Genomic DNA, 18,445 nt, shown 5'->3' with positions numbered 1-18,445 from the left:
CCTTCAAGCCTGAGTCTAGAGATCAGAAACGGAAAAGGTCAGAGATTCGAAGCATGAGAGATTTGATGTACCGTTGCTGGCTTTGAAGATGGAGGGGCTCCATGGCAATGAAGGTGGTCTCCAGGAAACTAATAGATCTTGATGGACCACCACCGAGGACCCAAGGACCTCAGTCTTACAACCTCAAGGAGCTAAATCTGCCACAACTCCGTGAGCTCGGAAGAGGACCCAGAGACCACAGCCCAGTCCATTCCTTGCTTTTGGCCTGTGAAACCCTGAGCAGGGAACCCAGCCATGCCGTGTGTGGGTTTCTGGGCAACTCATCTGTGAGCCAACAAATGGGCGTGCTTTTAAGCTCTGCTGAATTTATTGTGCAGCAATAGAAAACAAACACAGTGGTTGTATTTATCAGCATTTTCCTATATTTATCTCACTTTCTGAGTTAAAAAAATCATTCTCTACACCGAGGTCGTGAAGATACTCTTCTAAAATTGTTACAGTTTTGCTTTTTCACATTTAAGTATTACAACTTCCTAAAATTGATTTCTCCCCTTGCTGTGAAGTAGAGCTCGGACTCCATTATTCCCCACTTTGGATAAAAATTTGTCCTGAGACTACTTATTGACTAGTCCATTATTTCCTCATAGATCTGCAAGTGCAGTCTGGTCATGAAGGCGATTTCCGAACAAACGAAGGTCTGTGTCTGGCCTCTTTATTTTGTGTCATTGTTAATTTGTCTATCTTTGCAACAGAGCCACACTGTGTTAATTGCTATAGCTTTCTAGTAATTCTAGATGTCTGGTGAAATAACGTGCCCATCTTGTTCTTCAAGAGTGTCTTGGCTTTTGGCTCTTGCAAATAGATTTGAGATGGTTTATCAAATTTCATAGGAAAACCCGTTAGGATTTATATCGGAATCATAATATTATACCTCTAAATCAGTTGGAGGAGAGATTGGCATCTTTAAGATACTGAATATTACAATCTACGCCTATGGTCTATGCCTCCTTTACTTGTCTTCCTATCTTTCCTAAAGACTTACAATTTTTCCACTTACACATCTTTCCCAAAATTTGTTTCTAGGTACCTTCTATCTCTTATTTCAACTATGAATGGCATCTCCTAAAAATACATCTTTTCTGTTTGTGACTGGTGAATGGAAATGCAAGCCATTTTTATATTCTCATTTTGTAGCCCACGACCTTGATAAATATTCTTATTCATTCAAATAACTCAGTTGTAGATTCTCTTTGGTTTGATTTCTTGAATGGATATAAGACAATTCGGATTTGGTAATTTGTGTCTTTCAAGGAAATTCATTTCATCTACGTTGTCAAGTTTGTTGACATCAAGTTGTTTATAATATTCCTTTATTATCTTTTTAAACATGTTTAATTTAATTTAATTTGGAGAGAGAGAGAGAGATAGAGTGCAAGCGGGGGAGGGGCAGAGAGAGGGAGACACAGCCTCCGAAGCAGGCTCCAGACTCCCAGCTGATAGCACACAGCCTGATGCGGGGCTCGAACTCACGAACCGTGAGATCATGACCCAAGCCAAAGTGGGATGCTCAACCGACTGAGCCACCCAGGCATCCCCCCTTTTTTTTTTGAGAGAGAGAGCGAGCGAGAGTGAGCATGTCAGCAGGGGAGAGGGGCAGAGGGAGAGACAGAGGATCTTAATCATGTCCTACACTCAGTGCAGAGCCTGACACAGGACTTAATCCCACGACCCTGAGATCATGACCTGAGCCGTAATTGAGAGTTGGAAGCTCACCCGACTGAGCCACCCAGGTGCCCCCTTTATTATCTTTTTAATATCTGTAGGGTTTAACTGCTATCTTCTTTTTATTCCCAATATTGGTAATTTTGATCTCTTCTTGATCAGTCTTGCCAGAATTTTTTGGTTTTGTCTTTGCTAGAGTTTTATCATCTATTTTTGCTGTGTTGTCCGTGAGTTTTTGGTTTTGCTATCTGGTTGCTCTGTTTACCTGTGATGATTAGGGGAGATTTAAAAATGATGTCATTGTCATCATTTTCCTACAACCTCACACTTTGATTTTTGAAGTGTATTTCAATGGGTGTAATTCTGTGTTGGCAGATTTTTTTTTCTTTTTACTTTCAACAATTTAAAAGTGTCATTCCATGGGCTTCTGGGGATGAAAATTTCTAAGTATGTATAAAATATGGTAAATCAATAAAGAAGAAATTATTGACTCCAAGGAAATTTTTTATATGTATAAATTAGGAAAAATAATCATGGTATACTTCAAGATATATTATAATATATATTATATCCACAACCTAGTGATCTTTTTTTTTATACAGATGCTTGTTCCGTTTTTGGTTACCTCTCGGAGGACTGAAACACTACCTCTCTCCACAATGTTGTGGGAAATTAATTATGTAGAATAATTTTCAAAAATTTGGAAGGCGGGACTATGTAACACTTATTATAGTATCTTATTGTTCATTTGCTTATTTATGTCTTATTTTAAGCTCTCTGTTGGTAGGGGACATATCTTTTTAATTTTTTTTCTTTTGGTGAAGCCTTAATATATTTAAAAAAAATCTTTGTGTCTTCTGGAACTAGAATGTACTGGAAGCATGTTATTTCTTTGAATTAACGATGACACGTAGGTATTGAGATCACGTAAGGTGAAAGGGAACTAACGTTTCTTGAGCACCTACTGTGTGTCCAAGATTATGGGAGAGTGTCTTGGAATTTGGTTGAGGTTGAGGATAGAGACAGGTGACAGAAATGTTCAGAGCGGGCCTTCAAAGGAGGGGAATTTGCTGTGTTTTGCTGGCCATGGAGTATGTTTTTCTCCACCTAGCAGTCACAGGGGAAGGTGTAGCCTTCACTGGTCAGATGTGGGGCTTAGTGACCAAAACCCTTGTGAATTGTGCTGGTGCGCAAAATCAAGATCCGCATGGAGGGTGGGTTAGACACGAAGTGCCTGGAGAAAAGAAGGTTCAGGAGGACACGGTTTTTACTGAAGTCTTTGAAAGGCTGCTGTGCTGTGTGGAAGATGGCGCAGACTTGTGGGAAGGTCACGGCTGTGTCCTGTGGGCAGAAATTTGAGGGAGGCAGATTTTGCTTCGAGCTTGTTATTACGGCACGCCATTTGTCAATAGAGTGGACTGCGTCGAGAAGGACCGAGCTCCCCGTCTCTGGAAGTACACAAGCAGAACTCGGCTGGCCATCATGACATGACTCTTGCATTAAGAAGGATGTTGACAGCTGACTCTGGGGTCCCTACACTTTTGACTGAGGCTGAGAAAGGCAGTCTCATCGCCTCAGGTTCTCAGCCAATTCATTCAGGTGCTGAGATAGCCGTTTTTGATTTAATAGAAGGTGTTCAGACCAACACTTGGGTGTCACACGGCACATCTAGAAAGAGAGACAGTAGGAGAAGCAGAATCTATAGGGAGAGAAGAGGGAGAGGGATTGCTGCTGATGATCCAGAGCTTAGACACCAAGAGTCAGTAACACTCCATCTGGACCAGCTGTTTATACATCACTCTCCCTTAAGGGCTGTATCCAGTAGGGTCTCTATAGGACACAGAGTCACCTCGGGTGACACCCGTGAAGATGCTATAATAGATTACTGACAGAGATGTGGGTCGGGGAGGGAAACAGGCAGGAAATGGAGAGGCTCCAGAGACTAGCCACAGTAGGAAGCCTTTACTACCCCCAGGCTGCTGGGATCAGAAGAGGAAACTGTGTTCTGGACCCCTTGAGAGCCGGAGCCATGGAGGAGGGGTCTCCTGAGGGAACTGCCATCATGGAGGTCACATCTGCCAATGGAGACATGTTTGTGAGGAAGGAGAGGAGCCAGGGAGGAATACCCCTGGGGCTTGCTCCTCTTGTCCTCCAGAAACCCCCCCCCCCGGGCCTCCTTTTGGTCAAGCTGATCAGAAACCAGAGGCAGAGGAGCCAGGAAGACTCAGTCTACAAGGATGAGCCTCCCCAAGTTCATAGCAGAAAGGGGAAGAGAGACGTGGGGGGAGGGGTGACAAATAGAATGGCCAGCGAGAGGGCTCCTTTCCCCACCCTTTGGGGCAGAGGCTACGGGCTGCCCCACGATCTCCTGGACCAGAATGCAGACACATCAGAAGACGAGGGCAGGACCTCAACAAGACAGAGAAACTAGAATGAGTGAGCCTGGTCCCCAAAGCCCCAGGACCGCTGCCCTCTCTCCAGAGGGTACCATTAGGATTGTTACAGGAGAGAGACCCAAACAAAGCAGTGCTGGCTCAGAGGTGCCAACCTGGGCCCCCCACCCAGACTATTAGAACCTTTGGTGGCTTTTGAGAAGGACAGAGTCCCCATTTTCCAGGAAGCTTTAAGAGCTTCCTGCATGTTTTTACAGCGTGCCACAGGGATCTAGTCACCTTCTTGCCTAGGACCCCCGGCCCCGAGACCGCTCAGAGCAACTGCAACCTTGCACTAAGAAGCTCTCTTCCAGCGCTGGCGTCCTTCCAGTGCTTTCTGTAGAGTGCTGGTGTCAGCCCCGAGCAGGGTGGGCAGGCCGCGCCTTGGTGATGCTGTAGCTCTCTGTCTCTCCTCCTCAGCTGGGCTCTCTGCCCTGCCTTGGCGTCCTCGCCATCCCCAACCTCTCTGCCCTGCACAGCCCACGGGAGAATGACTGCTGGCAAGAATCACTTCCTGCCGGGTGCTGAGATGAGAAGAGATGGCCCGCGTTGCAAGCACCATCTCAATTTCTCTGTGACTCCAGTGAGCCTCCCCCTAGAAGCAGCAGGGGAGACAGAAGAAAAGAAGATAGGTTCCCCCCACCCACCCCCCCAAGCTTCCTGCCTTGGTTAGGCAACAAAGCCTGTACAATTTGCCCAAATTACTGGCAATCCTATTTTGTACTGGTATTTCTTCAAGTTGCAAAGCAACTTCACACGGAATTTCACCCCGGCGGAGAAGTTTGGCAGAAGCAGATTCCATTCCCATTTTGCAGGTGGAGAAACTAAGGTTTAGAGGAGGACGGTATCTTACCCAGTGACACACACATGTACCCAGTAGCCAACAGGCTAGGAGTGAAACCTGATTTCTGGTATTTATGCCAGAGGACCTTCCCCTTGTCCCAGAGAGCCCCACGTGATGAAAGAAAAGGTCCCTCGCGAGTGGGCATTTTATGAAGTGAAAACACATAGAAAATTCTGACCTTCTCCCTCTGTGCTGCCTTGGAACAGAGAGACAGTGGGTGCCCGATGGATTCCTCATCGGGGCCAGTCAGGAGGTCAGAACCCGCCTGGCTCCGTAAGTGACAGAGAAAGTTTTGGACAGCTAGTCTAGATGCTCTCGGCCTGTGCCTTATGTACGACAAAGTGTTTTGAGGGGCCGGCGGGGGGGCCTGTGTGTTTGTGGCAGTGGGTGGATATACGAGGTGGGTCTGTGATGTGAGGTTATGCGTGTGTTTGTGTAGACCTGTGCGTGTGTGCGTGTGTGTGTGTGTGATGGGTCTGTGGCGTATTGTGCGTGGGTATACGGCGTGTGTATATGTGCTGTGGGTCTCCGCTGTGTGGCATTTGTCTGTGTGAGTGTGCACAGGGGGTCCTTCGGAGTCTGGTGGTGCGGTACGAGTGGGTATGTGTGTCGTGGGCGTGTTCTCATCGTGTGGATGGGTGTGTGCTGTGCCACGTGTGTGAGCCTGTGCGGTACAGTGTGTGGGAGCGCATGTAGGAGGGGAGGGCAGGTCTGGGACAAACACCATGCCTCTCGCAGCACCCGTGTTGTGGCTGCCCCGCCCCCCCCCTTGCCACGTGGCTCGGCGTGCCCAGCGAAGGCCTGTGTCAGCGTGTGTCCACTGGGGCTTCTTTTGTTTTAAATAAGGCCCAAATGCTTGGCACGGGCGGGGGCTTCACGCTGGCCTCATCCCGACTGCGGGTCTCCCTCTGGGCCCACCTGAGCTCCATGGGCTCTTACACCCGCAGGAGAGCCTCCTCCCTGCCCAGGACAGGGAGAAGCTGTTCCCCTAGCTTGACCCAGAATAGCCATGTCAACAACTCTACGTCCCTCCCACCCCTGCAAAAAGTCAGAACTACCGCCAGATGCAGGCCATCTCCAACCTTAACCCTGCTTGAGGGGGCTCGGGGTGGGGGGGGGGGGGCGGTCCCGAGGCCTCCTCAGCTGTTTTCCTCCCTGGGAAGCCTGTCCAGACCTCCCTCATTCAGCCTGCAGTGCTTGCCGCCTCCGCCTCACCGCAATCCTGGCCCCTTTACGGATGTCTCCTTTTTCTCTTTTGTAGGCGTAACACTCGCACCTTCTAATGCTGCTTACTTTATAGCCAGTGTGCTCCCTCTTGGTCCCCCTCAGGGGAACATAAGCTCCATGAGGGCAGGGATCCGTTTTGTCTTTCACGTGCCTGGAGGAGCCTGCCCGGTGTTCAGAAGGGGTTGGAAAAGTATGTGTGGAAGGAAGAGGGGAAGGCGGGTGGGCGGGGCTTAGCCTCAACATTCCACCTGGGCTTGCGCTGTGGTGAGGGTATGGGGGTAGCTCCCTTCCTCTTGCTGTCCCCCCACTCACCACCCAGGGACAGCCAGGGGCCAGAGGACAGCCTCCGGGGCCACGGCTGGGAGGCCTGTCAACTCGGCAGCCACCTGGCCTGATGGAAGGGACAGCTGTGCGTGGGGGGAGGGGGGAGGGAAGAAGAGCGTGTTCAGTTTCTAGGGAAGGAACTACTGCCTGGGATGCACTTAATTTAGCCCAAGTCCGGGGAGGTGGGCAGATTAAGGCACGTTGCCTGTAGTTCTTTCCCGAAGCTGGGGGCCGCGGCCAGGAGCCAGGGTTTGGTTTAAGTGTGTTACTGGCCAAAGGGGCCCGAAGCCAACCGCAGAGACAGGTGAGGGAAACACCCACTTGGGTCAGTCCTACCTCCAGCAGCACAGGACAGCCTGACCTCGCCTTCCCCAGGGCCACGTTGAGCCAGAGGAGGCAGTATGCCTGTCTCCCCTCGGCGTCACAGCCTGCAACTCCCTTCCGTAGGTATGGTTGGTCTCATTGGGTTCCGCAACCACCTGCCAGGGAGATAAAGTTTCCATTTTAAGGATGGAGAGGGAAGCTGCTAGGGCAGAATAGGCTTGCAGGGACCGTAGGGGGCAGCTGGAACAAGGGCCCCAGCTCCAGCCCTCGCTCTTCCGTCCCCTGCCCATTTGATGGAAGGAGACCGACCCACTCATCTCCTTCCCCAACTGTAGAATGGGCCCACAGGGGAGGCAGAACATCCCCTCCAAGCCTGCACTCAGGCGCCACGCTGATGTCAAGAAGGCAGAGCGAGCCCAAACTGGGAATCACAAGATCTGGGTTTGATCCCTGGTGTGGCTGCAGATTGGGCAAGCCACTGCTGATCCCTGGGACTCAGTTTCCCCACCTAAACAGGCCAAGCCCTGTCCAGTTGATGGTATTCAGGAGGGCTTTGGTGGGGGCTCAGGCACATTAGGCTTCATACATCACAGTATGTGATGGAGCTTCAGAGGCTCCCACGGGAGCTTGTTCTCACCCTTTTCCTCCTTCCCACTTTCCTTCTCTTCCCATCTCCTTGTCCCTCAGCCCTGGGGCCACGGGATCTGGATAAAGGCCAAAGCAAGTCAGACTCTCCAGGACGCACTGCCCAGCCGCTGCCCTGGCAAGCAGGTGATGTGCTCCTTCGCAATCATAGTCCCCATGAGAGGACTAACACTTTATGGGGAGGACTCTGGTTGGGACTCTGCTCACCCCAAGGGTTGATTGATGATGGAGGGGCTTTTGGCTTTTGCTGCTGTGCACTCTGACTTACTTCACTTAGCGTAATACCCTCTAGCTCCATCCACATTGATGCAAGTGGCAAGGGCTCATTATTTTTTACGGCTGAGTAATATTACAGTGTGTGTGTGTGTGTGTGTGTGTGTGTGTGTGTGTGCGCGTGTGTGCGTGTGTGTGTGTGTGTGTGTATATACACACACAACTTCTTTATCCATTCTTTTACGGATGGATAGTTGGGTTACTTCCATATCTTGGCTCTTGTAAATAATGTTGTGATAAACATAGGGGTGCATGTATCTTTTTAAATTAGTATTTTTATATTCAATGGGTAAATACCCAGTGGTGGATAATATAGTAATTCTATTTTTAATTCTTTTTAATTTTTAATTTTTGGAGGAACCTCCCTACTGTTTTCCATAGTGGCTGTACCCCACCAGCAGTGGACAAGGGTTCCTTTTTCTCCACATGCTCACCGACACTTGGTTATTTCTTGTTGCTTTGATTCTGGCCCTTCTGACAGGTGTGAGGTGACATCTCATTGTGGTCAATTGATTTACATTTCCCTGATGATGAGTGATGTTGAGTATCCCTTCATGTGTCTGCTGGTCATCTCTGTGTCTTCTTTGGAAAAATGTCTATGCAGGTCCTCTGCTCGTTTTTTGATCAGATTTTTTCTTAATGTGTATTTACTGTGAGGGGGGAAGGGGCAGAAAGAGGGGGAGAGAGAGAATCCCAAGCAGGCTCCAGGCTGTCAGCACAGAGCCCAAATTGGGGTTCGATCTCACATCATGACCTAAGCCAAAATCAAGAGTTGGGTGCTTAACCGAAGGTGCCCTCAAACTGTTTGTGTTTTTGGTGTTGAGTTGTATGTAAAGACTTGATTTTCAGCCTGGTTCATGATAAGCATCCAACACGAGGTCACTGCTGGAATTACTATTATTATTAGAGCCCCTATTTCGAGATGTCAAAGCTGAGGCTCAGAGTTGAGGTGACCTTTCCAAGGTGACCCAGCTGGTATTGAAGGATAATTGGGGTCATGACTATTTCAAGCCAAAATGTAGACTTTGAAACAGAGGAAGAGGGCAGAGGGCAGTTCTTTGAGGAAATGGGGGTGCCTAGTTGGTTATGGGAGGTCCTGCGGGCACCTGGACCTGAGGCTCTGCAGAAGGGCAGTCCTGGCTAGGACATGAGACACAGGACATGGGGACATCACAACAGAGGGACAGAGGGAGGATGGAGGTGTTGGGAAGGGGAAGGCCCACAGGCAACACAGGTGTTTTTCTCACCTGGAAAATGAAGTGATGACACCGTCGCTGGAAGCAGGTCTAGCAGCCGGCCCCGAACCAGAAGCAAGCACCAGTTAGTGGGCACAGGCTTCTGGGAGCCTCAGGCAAGACACAGCGGTCTTAGAGTCAGTGCTGCCCCCCTAGGCTGGGGTTCAGGGCCCTGCCCATCCCAGAAGGAGCCCCCAGGGGCCCCAGCATCTCAGCAGGATTACTCGTCCAACAGCCTTGTCTGTCCAATGGGGAAGCTGGGGCCCAGATGGACGATAAGTGACCTGCTCAGGGTCCCTCTGCAGAGCCACGTTGGAGCCCAGATCCCATTCTCTGTCCAACGCTCCCGCATTGCGCCACACCAAAAACCTAGATGGGGAGAAGCAACAGGGAGCTCTGGGGACCCGGTTCTCTAAAGACCCCAGGTCTCCAGTCCCTCTTAGGACTTCTCCCCTGTCCTGGGATCCCACCATTAGAGACAAGTTCCCTGGGAGGAAAGGACAGCTCTTCATATTTGGACTTAGTTTGTAATTACAGGCAGAGATTACATAGAGTCAAAATTACCCTTGAAAACAGCTTAGGAGACACCTGGTGGACCCCTGCATGCAGTCCTTCAACAAATCCGTGACGGCAGGCGTTCCCCCGCCTTGGCTCAGAACCCAGTTTCTTTGGTGGACACCAGCTTCGGTGGATGAGGTCACTCATGAAAAGTCCCCTTATGTTCATTTGGAATCACTCCCAGCACAAAAAGGGACAGTCCTGTGCCAGGGACTGGGGACCTGGCCGAGAACGACAGATTCTGCCACCCCATCACACGCTCCATCCTGGCACACTGGGATGGTGGGGTCCCCCCCCACTAGCTCAATCAGGATCTCCTCGGACTCAACCCTGAAAGGGCATACACACATCTGTGGCTGATGTGGGCTCAGTATCCGGATGGGGATAAATCACGCAGCTGCCCTGCATGCTCCCGGGCAGGTGACTGATCTGGTCCTTACCAGGCCCCATGGTTGGCTGGAGAAAGGGCATAGTGGGCTCAGAGGTCATCAGAACATCAAAACTGGGATCAAACCTTGCCTTTGTCATTTCCTATTTCCATGAATAAGTCAAGATTCTCACCCTCTCTTCTCCATTTCCGTATTTGTCAGAGAGAAAAAGTGAGATGAGGGAGGATAAAATAAAGCAAGCTTTTCATGTAACAAGCATCCAGAAAATGGTAGTGAGCACACACACGAGCACGTGCACCCACATGCACACCCCTCTGCTGGGGGTGGTGATGATTGGGTGATGATGGGGAAGAGAGGTCAAAAGGCCAGCACCCCAGGAGGCAGTTGGAAGAGGCAATCAGAGACTTGGGGGGAGGAGGAAGCTGGGGAGGCTTAGAGGTAGGGTTGCTGTTAAACTAAGAGGTCCCAGTTCCAAGCCTAGTTCCGCTCCACCACACTGGCTAGAGTTTATCTTGAAAAGCCCACCCAGCCAGGGAGCAGAGGGGCAGACAAAAATCCGAGCATCAAAGCTGGGCCCGAGGTTTTCCGCCAAACGAAGAGCAGCAGGAAATGTGTCCCCCAGTTGAAAGGCCCCCAAAACCTCGTGGGTCTGAGCTCCTTAAGGCTTCAGAGAACTGGGTCGAGTGGCTGGGAGACGTCTGGATTCCATCCAGACCCCTGGCTAGCGCTGCTCCGCTGTCCATTTGACTCATGTCGGGGGAAGAGAGAAGAGAAAACGGAGGCAGGGAGGGGAAGCCACGCAGCTGTTCCTGAGCTGGGGGCCTCGGAAATTTGAGCCGAGCCACAGGCAGCCGGCAGGCAGGAGAGGGCCTCTTGGAAGCCTACTTCTGAGGCTCTGGCCCAGCCTTGCCAGCAGCCTCGGGATTAGCTCAGCAGCCTTCTCTGAGCTCTGAACATCTGCAGCCTAGAGTCCACTTCCTTCTTTCCCAGCCCCATGGGGCAGCCCCCTGGAATGGGGACTGGGGTGGGGGCAGACAGCTGCGACCTGGAAAAGGGAGGGTGGGGGGGGGGCCCTGGCTGGCCTAAGACTTGGTTTAGGGCACAGCAGTGGTATAGGAATCACCCGGGGCCTCATTGCAGAAATGCTTTCCCCTTTCCCCATCTTGGGAGCCTGAAGGAGAAGGAGGTGAGGGGGAAAGGAAGGGAAATAGTATCTGCACAGACCCACTGGACACCAGGGGGATTCTGGGTACTTTACCTGATACTTAAAACTATGTCAAGGTCGGTCTTGTTATTTCTGTCCTTCGTTTGAGAAAAAGGCTCAGAGAGGTTAAGTAACTTGCCCACAGTAACCCAGTAAGTTAGTAGCAAAGTCCAGATTAAAAGCCAGGTCAGTCTAATTCTAAATCCTGAGCCTTCTCTTTATCCAGGGCCCAAAGAATTAGGACCAGGCAGGTGGGAACAGAATCGGCGGCTGGGACTACCTTATCTACCTGATGAAGGCCCAGTGGAACCATTGGCTGCATCACTAGGGGAGGGCACTGAGGACGAGGGAGGAGGCAACAGGCTTTGCCAATTGCTCCTGGACTATTGTGCCCAGTTCTCACATCGCGATGTGTCCAGAGGAAAAGAGCAGGTAGGTAAGAAGTCAGCTCACCAAGTCATGGGAGGCTCAGCTGAAAAAACTGGGGCTACATAACTTAGCGAAGACTTGGGGGAGGCTGGGTTGTTGCTGGCCCCGAGCAGATTGACTTGCTCTGTGGGACCCAGTCAGCCAGGATAGGCGAGACATTGCTGCTGTAACGAACAATCCCCAAATCTCAGGCTTACCCAGCTAAGACTTATTTCTTGCACCCAGCACAGATCAGGGCACTTTTGAGGGGGGTGGGGGGCTCTGCTCGTCCTGGTCACTTGGAGGGGGGTCCAAGCCAAGTGGGTTTTCCTCCAGACAGACATGAGCCCCCCAAACCCTGCAGCATAGGAATGTGGTGAACTTTACACTGGCTTTTAAAGTGTCTGTTCACATTTCCTTGGTTAGAGGAAGTCATGTGGGAATACCTAATTTCAGGAGGCCAGGAAGTACAATCCTACCCAGTGCCCAAGAGAAGGTGGAAATGTTTGACGGGCAGCACCAACAACTATCTCAGGCCCCAAAGGGGTGACTGAGTGTGGGTGGATGTACTCAGAAGTCAACTTTAAGTTCATTTAAGCATGATCTTCCTGGGAAAATAGTGAGTACCCGCCAATAGATGTGTGCAAACCAAGGCAGGATAGGTGCCCTGCAGGAAGGCGGGGGAAGAGACTCCCCTGTCACTGGGGTGATGGGAGGTAGCCTGTGTGGCAGTAAAGAGCAGTAGTGGTTGAGGCCTAGGGCTCTGAAGCCAGAGGTTCCTGACTTCAAATTCCGTTCTGTCTTACTAACTGTGTCACTTTGTGCAGATCACCTAACATCTCTAGACTCCAGTCCACTCCTCTGTTACATGGGGGCATAATAACTCCATAGATTGTTGTGAAGATTAAATGAGATAATATATGTAAAGCCTGTAGCACACCACACCTGGCACATGGGAAGCTCTAATCAAGTCAGCTGCTTTTACTGTTAAGTTCATTTTCCCCCTGAGATCCTATGACCCACTGCTCAAGGAATCTTTGGCAGTGTACTTTCTGGGCCTGTCACGTCCCTAAGACATTAGTCAGTGGCCAGGGCAGGGTTGGGAGGGTTCTGTGTGCTGGCTGAGCAGGCTGATCTTTCTCCACTACTGTCATGTGGTCTATGGAGGTAGGGTGCTTTCTGGAGCCTTCTCTAACCCACCCCTCCTCCTGCCTCCAAGCCTGACTGCAAAGCATTTACTCTCTTCAGTTCATCCCCCAATCTGCCCTGATAACCACTGAGCTAATGTATGTCTCCATGAGTTTGCCTTTTCCACAATGTCATATAAATGAGCCTGACAGTAGGTAGCCTTTCTGCTGTCTCTTTAAAAAAATTTTTTTTCATGTTTATTTATTTTGAGAGAGAGAGAGAGAGAATGTGTGCACATGAGCGGAGGAGGGGCAGAGACCGAGGGAGAGAGAATCCCAAGTAGGTTCTGTGCTGTCAGAGCAAGCCCCCTGTGGGGCTGAAACCCACAAATTGGGAGGTCATGACCTGAGCCGAAACCAAGAGTTTGAGGCTTAACTGAGTGAGTCACCCAGGCGCCCCTCTGCTATCTCTTAATTAATCTACTTTATTGAAGTTGAGTCCTAATGGATGGGAGATTTCTGACCCCCCTCCCCCTTCTCCTTGGCCAGCTATATCGCTGGTATTTGTCCCTCGGTTGCTGTCTTTGTACCTCTAACCACAGTCCATAGACCTTCAGCTGTCGACAGTATCCCTAAGGCTCCCCGCTTCATGAGACAAAGCTATCAGTGTTTGCATAAGCTTGAAAACGACCGTTGTAGAGACATCAGGAAGAGGTGTAGCCAAGGGAGATCGTGTGTTCCAGAAATGAGCACTGCAGGAGCGTAGAAAGGAGGAGGAAGTCAGGAGAGGCTTCCTGGAAGAAGCAAGGTTTGAGGGGAGCCTTGTCCGCTTACTTTTCCAGGGGCTGCTGCGGGTGCTCTCTGGGTCTGTGAGCCCTGACCTGCAGTACCTGATCACAGACACCAGGGGGGAGACGAGTGGCTTTGCTGGGACCTCCTCTGCTCTACGGAAGGTAGGCAGCTCAGCTCTCCCCACCCCCATCCCTTAAAGCAGGGGGAGGTGGAGTGACCACAGGCTCTCAGCTCTCAGCCCTTTACCCCGACAGAGGCTTGAATCCGTGACTGCCGTCTGAGCTGTAGTTTCCAGGCCCTCTGAGCATTGATACTGTCTCATCTGTACTCCTAGTTCTCCAAGTGTGGTCACTAGAACCCTCACGTGGGCATCAGCTTGTTAGACGTAGATTCCTGGGCCCTGCTTCCCAGCTCTCATCAGGAAATGGGGCCCGGGAATCTACATGTTTAGTATTCAGCCCACCTTCCTCGTACACAGGAAAGACTGAGCACCTCAGTCAGGCTTGTCGTGATCTTAGCCCGTCAAACCTCTTTGTGTTTTCTCCCTAGTTTCCGCAGCAGTTTCTAAATAAAGGGTCCGTGACTGGGGGAAGATGGAATATTTGAAACCTGGAGATTCACGGGTCATACCACCATGTTAAAAGCTCTGTGGTAAAGAAGACTGCGTGACTTTGTTAAACGTAGCATTCCCCAAATTAACCTACCCTCAGGCCAGACCCGACTCTTGCCTCCGTAGTCCCTGTGGACATCATGCACTTTGCCACTTCTATACCTCCCCTTAACTCTCACCTGGACACACAGGCTTCAACTGACTCCTCCTTCCCCAGGAAGGCCTCCCAGATCTCTAACACTGCCCACCCCCACCCCCACCCCCAGGGCTGGGGCGTCTCAGAGCTCTGGCAAATAACTCCACTTTATATCTTCTCTTTTGTCATTTCCTGGATGCTCTGCTGTGCCTATCTTAGTATAACAAAACTTATCCCCTCCCTTCATTCTTGGGGAGAAGTACAGGCACAGGACCTCCTGGAGGACATCTCCAAGAGAGGAAAAGACCAGGCTCATTCCAGTCCTGCACAAGATGAGCCCATTCTGTAGCCAAAGCCCCAGCATGCTGGCCCCCGGTCCCTTCCCAGTTCACCATCTCAACAATCAAGGTTGCCCTGTCTCACTCGCCCCTACCCTGGGCTGGCCTCCAGAGCAGCGAAGGTAACCGCTCGGAGAGGACCTAAGGGCATTGCCCCGGAAGTCGGAGACCGCCAGGATTCCCATTCTCCACCCATTTATTTAGCCCGGTCGCTCCTGGCTTTTGGATTTCAAGGGCCTGTAAGCAAACCCACCCCCACATTCCCAATCTAGAAGACTATATGAGGTTCCTAACTGTTAATATTTCCAAGAAACCCATTAAAATATTATCTGATCTGCACTTCGGTTTTCTCAAAAATGTTCCTGGAGCCTTGACATGGGAATCACTCATCATTTAAAAAAACACATTTTTTAATGCTTATTTATTTTTGAGAGAGAGAGACAGAGCACAAGCGGGGAAGTGGCGGGGGGCGGGGGCGGTTGGGACACAGAATCTGAAACAGGTGTCAGCACAGCCCGATGCAGGCCTCGAACCCACGAGCTGTGAGGTCATGACCTGATGCTTAAGTCGGATGCTTAACTGAGCCATCCAGGTGCCCCGGGAATCACTCATCATTTAATAAAATGATCAAATACAAATTTTAAGGGGGCAACTGGGTGGCTCAGTCCATTAAGTGTTTGACTTCGGCTCAGTCACATGTTTACTGTAAATGTTGAAATGGGCCTTGAGCCTGTGGGCAGTTGGAGACACCGCCCTTTGGGCCGCATGGTTAGATGCTGAAGGTTGGGAACCTGCATGGTGGGTGGAAGGAAGGGAGGAGTTGTAGTAAAATGCTTTCTTAGAGATAAGCCCAAAGAAGGTCATGATACAGCGATCCTATTTCTGAACAGCTGACCCAGGAAGCAACAGGCTGCCTGACAATCAGAGACCTTGGAAAGAAGAGCGCGTGGAAAGAAGAGTGGCAAGAAATTACGGAGAGATCCTTTTAAACTGGACAGAGGAAAGATGTTCTCGGAATCAGAGATGCCCAAATATAGAAAGTGAGCTTCTCATTACTGCACACAGATGTTGAATCATCATTAGCCTGGGAGGTGATGGAGAGGATTACTACATTTGAGTAAAAATAAGGAAATTAAGTAGAAATAACGAAAGTCATTTTACGTTTATAGTACTTGACATTTATTAAGTTGTTTTGAAGGGGCCCCTGGGTGGCTCAGTCAAAAAAGCGTGCAATGCTTGATCTTGGGGGTGTGAGTTTGAGCCCCATGTTGGGTGTGGAGCCTACAAAAAAAATAATAAAATTTAAAAAATAAATTAAAACATAATAAGTTTATTGGGGCGCCTGGCTGGCTCAGTCAGAAGAGCGTGAGAATCTTGATTTCCGGGTCATGAGTTTGAGCCGCGTGTTGGGTGTAGAGATTGCTTACACTTAAACAAAAAAATCAAGTTTAAAAAAAAAAAAGTTGTTTTGGTACAACTGAATTAAAAAAAATTTTTTTAATGTTGTATTTATTTTTGAGAGAGAGAGAGAGAGAGCGAGCATGAGTGGGGGAGGGGCAGAGAAAGAGGGAGACACACAGAATCTGAAACAGGCTCCAGACTCTGAGCTGTCAGCACAGAGCCCGATGCGGGGCTCGAACTTGGAAACAACGAGATCGTGATATGAGCCAAAGTCAGACGCTCAACCAACTGAGCCACCCAGGTGCCCCGGTACAACTGAATTTTTAAATAGTTTTGGGAGGTAGATAAAAATCATTCTGATTTCAGGTTCAAGATAGCACATTGAGGACACACAGCACTGACCAAAACAGATAAAAATGCCTGCCTGGTGGAGCTTACAATCTAGAAATTCCATAGATTTTATATTATCCTTGTGATACTAGAACTTAGGGATAGGAAAAAATAAGACAATGCAAGGAAGGGGGCACCTGGGTGGCTCAGTGGGTTAAGTATTTGACTCTTGATTTCAACTCGGGTCATGATCTTGTGGTTTGTGGGATCGCGCCTCACGTCTGGCTCTGCGCAGACAGTGTGGCACCTGCCTGGGATTCTTTCTCTCCCTCTCTCCATCTCTGCTTCTCTCCCACTCACGCTCTCTCCCTCTCTCTCTCAAAATAAATACATAAACACTAAAAAAAAAAAAAAAGCAATGCAAGGAAGAAAGGCAATTATCAACTCCACGGAAAAAAGGCAAGCAAAACAATAGAAGCAATGTAATTATAGCATACTTTTGATTCCATAATAAATGATATTAATACAGTCATAACAATATAAATGCTATTTTTGATTTTTTAAAACAACTTGTAGACGATGCATAGAAACTTAGTGATGATTAAAGACAGATACCAGTGTTAATCATCTTGACAATATAAAAAAATACATGTAGAGTCCATGGAAGACTGGAGTTGTGGGGGACAACGAAATAAAAACCAGAGGAGTTAATAGTCAAATTCTCCGAGTTGTTGAGCTACTGAATAAAGTTGAGAAAACAAGAAATAGAAGTATAGGTACAATGTTTCAATGTTCAAATGTAACCACTAGAAGACAGAATTAGATGATGATGATAGATAAATAGATGAGAGATGGATAGATAGATAGATAGATAGATAGATAGAATGAACAGAGAAGAAGAGACAAAGGAGGGAGTTTCTGTGAACCAAATTCTTTTTTATCACACCATGAAGTCATTAGACTACCTAAAGTTGGCAAATCAAGAAACAGATCCATAAACATTTGATTTAGATTTTTAGAGGCTAACCACCTAAATAAACAAAAACATAAATGATTAAAAGAGTTTGCCTTGGGGAGGTAAGTCAGAGGGAGGGAGGACTGGACCAAGAAACCTGTTTTTTATCACACACATGTATGTAACATATCTTTTTTTTTTTTTAAGAACACAATGTAATATATACTTTTCATATTGTTTTTTAAAATTCAAAACTACCCTCATCATTAAAAAGGTGAAGAAACTGAGGTTCTGAAGAGGAGGTGACTTTCCTTAGGCGATAACACTAGGAAGGACCAGGAATGGAGGCCATATTTCATGACACCTGGTCCTCTGAGCTATATGGGGCTGTTCCAAGCAAGAGTCCTTCCTCACCCTGCCTCTATGATTCACCATCCATGCAGGCCACTATGCCTTTGCACCTGCTCTTTTCTCTGCCTGGGGTGTGCCTCCCAGCTTCTTGCCTTGGCATGTGCCTCTTCATATTCCATAACCCAGCGCCATGTCAATTCCTTCGAGACTATGACTCTCTCTTTTCCTGTACTGTCCCTGACTCTACCATAATGCTTATTTCTGATCCCACTGGGTCATAAATATTTGGTTACCCATATGTCTGCCCATCTTACCGTCTCATTTGCTAGACCGTGGATCCCTCAAGGCAGAGGTTTGTGTCTGATTCAACGCTGCACCCCGAGCTCCCACCCCAGTGCCTGCCACAGGGCATTCAAAAGTGTTTGGGGAATTTGTGAATGGGTGGAGCACACGAGTCTCTGCCTCGAAGATTCTGGGCTGGTGGCCCAAGGCCCAAAGCCTGGCCACAGGCCTGACAGCTGTGCAGGAGTCTCCTCCTTCAGGTTCAAACTCATCCCTAAATGATTCCCCCACCCCCAACCATCATATGCTGTCACCCTCCTGTTTTCTTGTGCTTCTCTGACATGGCAAGGTTTATCTGCAAATCTCAGCACTCCCCAAAGGCATGCTTGAAGAGCCAAGTGGAGCCCTCCATCTGGATTGAATTAAATCACTGACAGAGTTATGTTCCCAAGTCAGCAGGGGTTGGAGGAAGGCTTTGGGGAAGGGACCAGACCTTGACTCCTTAGAGGAACTACCTCAGAAGAAAAATAACATGCTG

At 49.1% G+C, this 18,445-nt stretch overlaps 1 long non-coding RNA gene across 1 annotated transcript; it reads left to right on the top strand.

Moving 5' to 3' along the window:
* Positions 1-6,478: 6,478 nt before the first annotated feature.
* Positions 6,479-16,931, top strand: LOC113600199 (uncharacterized). Its single transcript, XR_003421152.2, has 3 exons — positions 6,479-7,644; positions 11,404-11,609; positions 15,479-16,931. It is a non-coding gene; the product is annotated as an uncharacterized LOC113600199 (long non-coding RNA).
* The last annotated feature ends 1,514 nt before the right edge of the window (positions 16,932-18,445 follow it).

This window comes from Acinonyx jubatus, chromosome D2 (genome assembly GCF_027475565.1).
Source record: "Acinonyx jubatus isolate Ajub_Pintada_27869175 chromosome D2, VMU_Ajub_asm_v1.0, whole genome shotgun sequence".
NCBI classification, from domain to species: Eukaryota; Metazoa; Chordata; class Mammalia; order Carnivora; family Felidae; genus Acinonyx; species Acinonyx jubatus.
The sequence above is the reverse complement of the archived record's forward strand: the minus strand, read 5'-3'. Positions and strand labels throughout refer to the sequence as shown.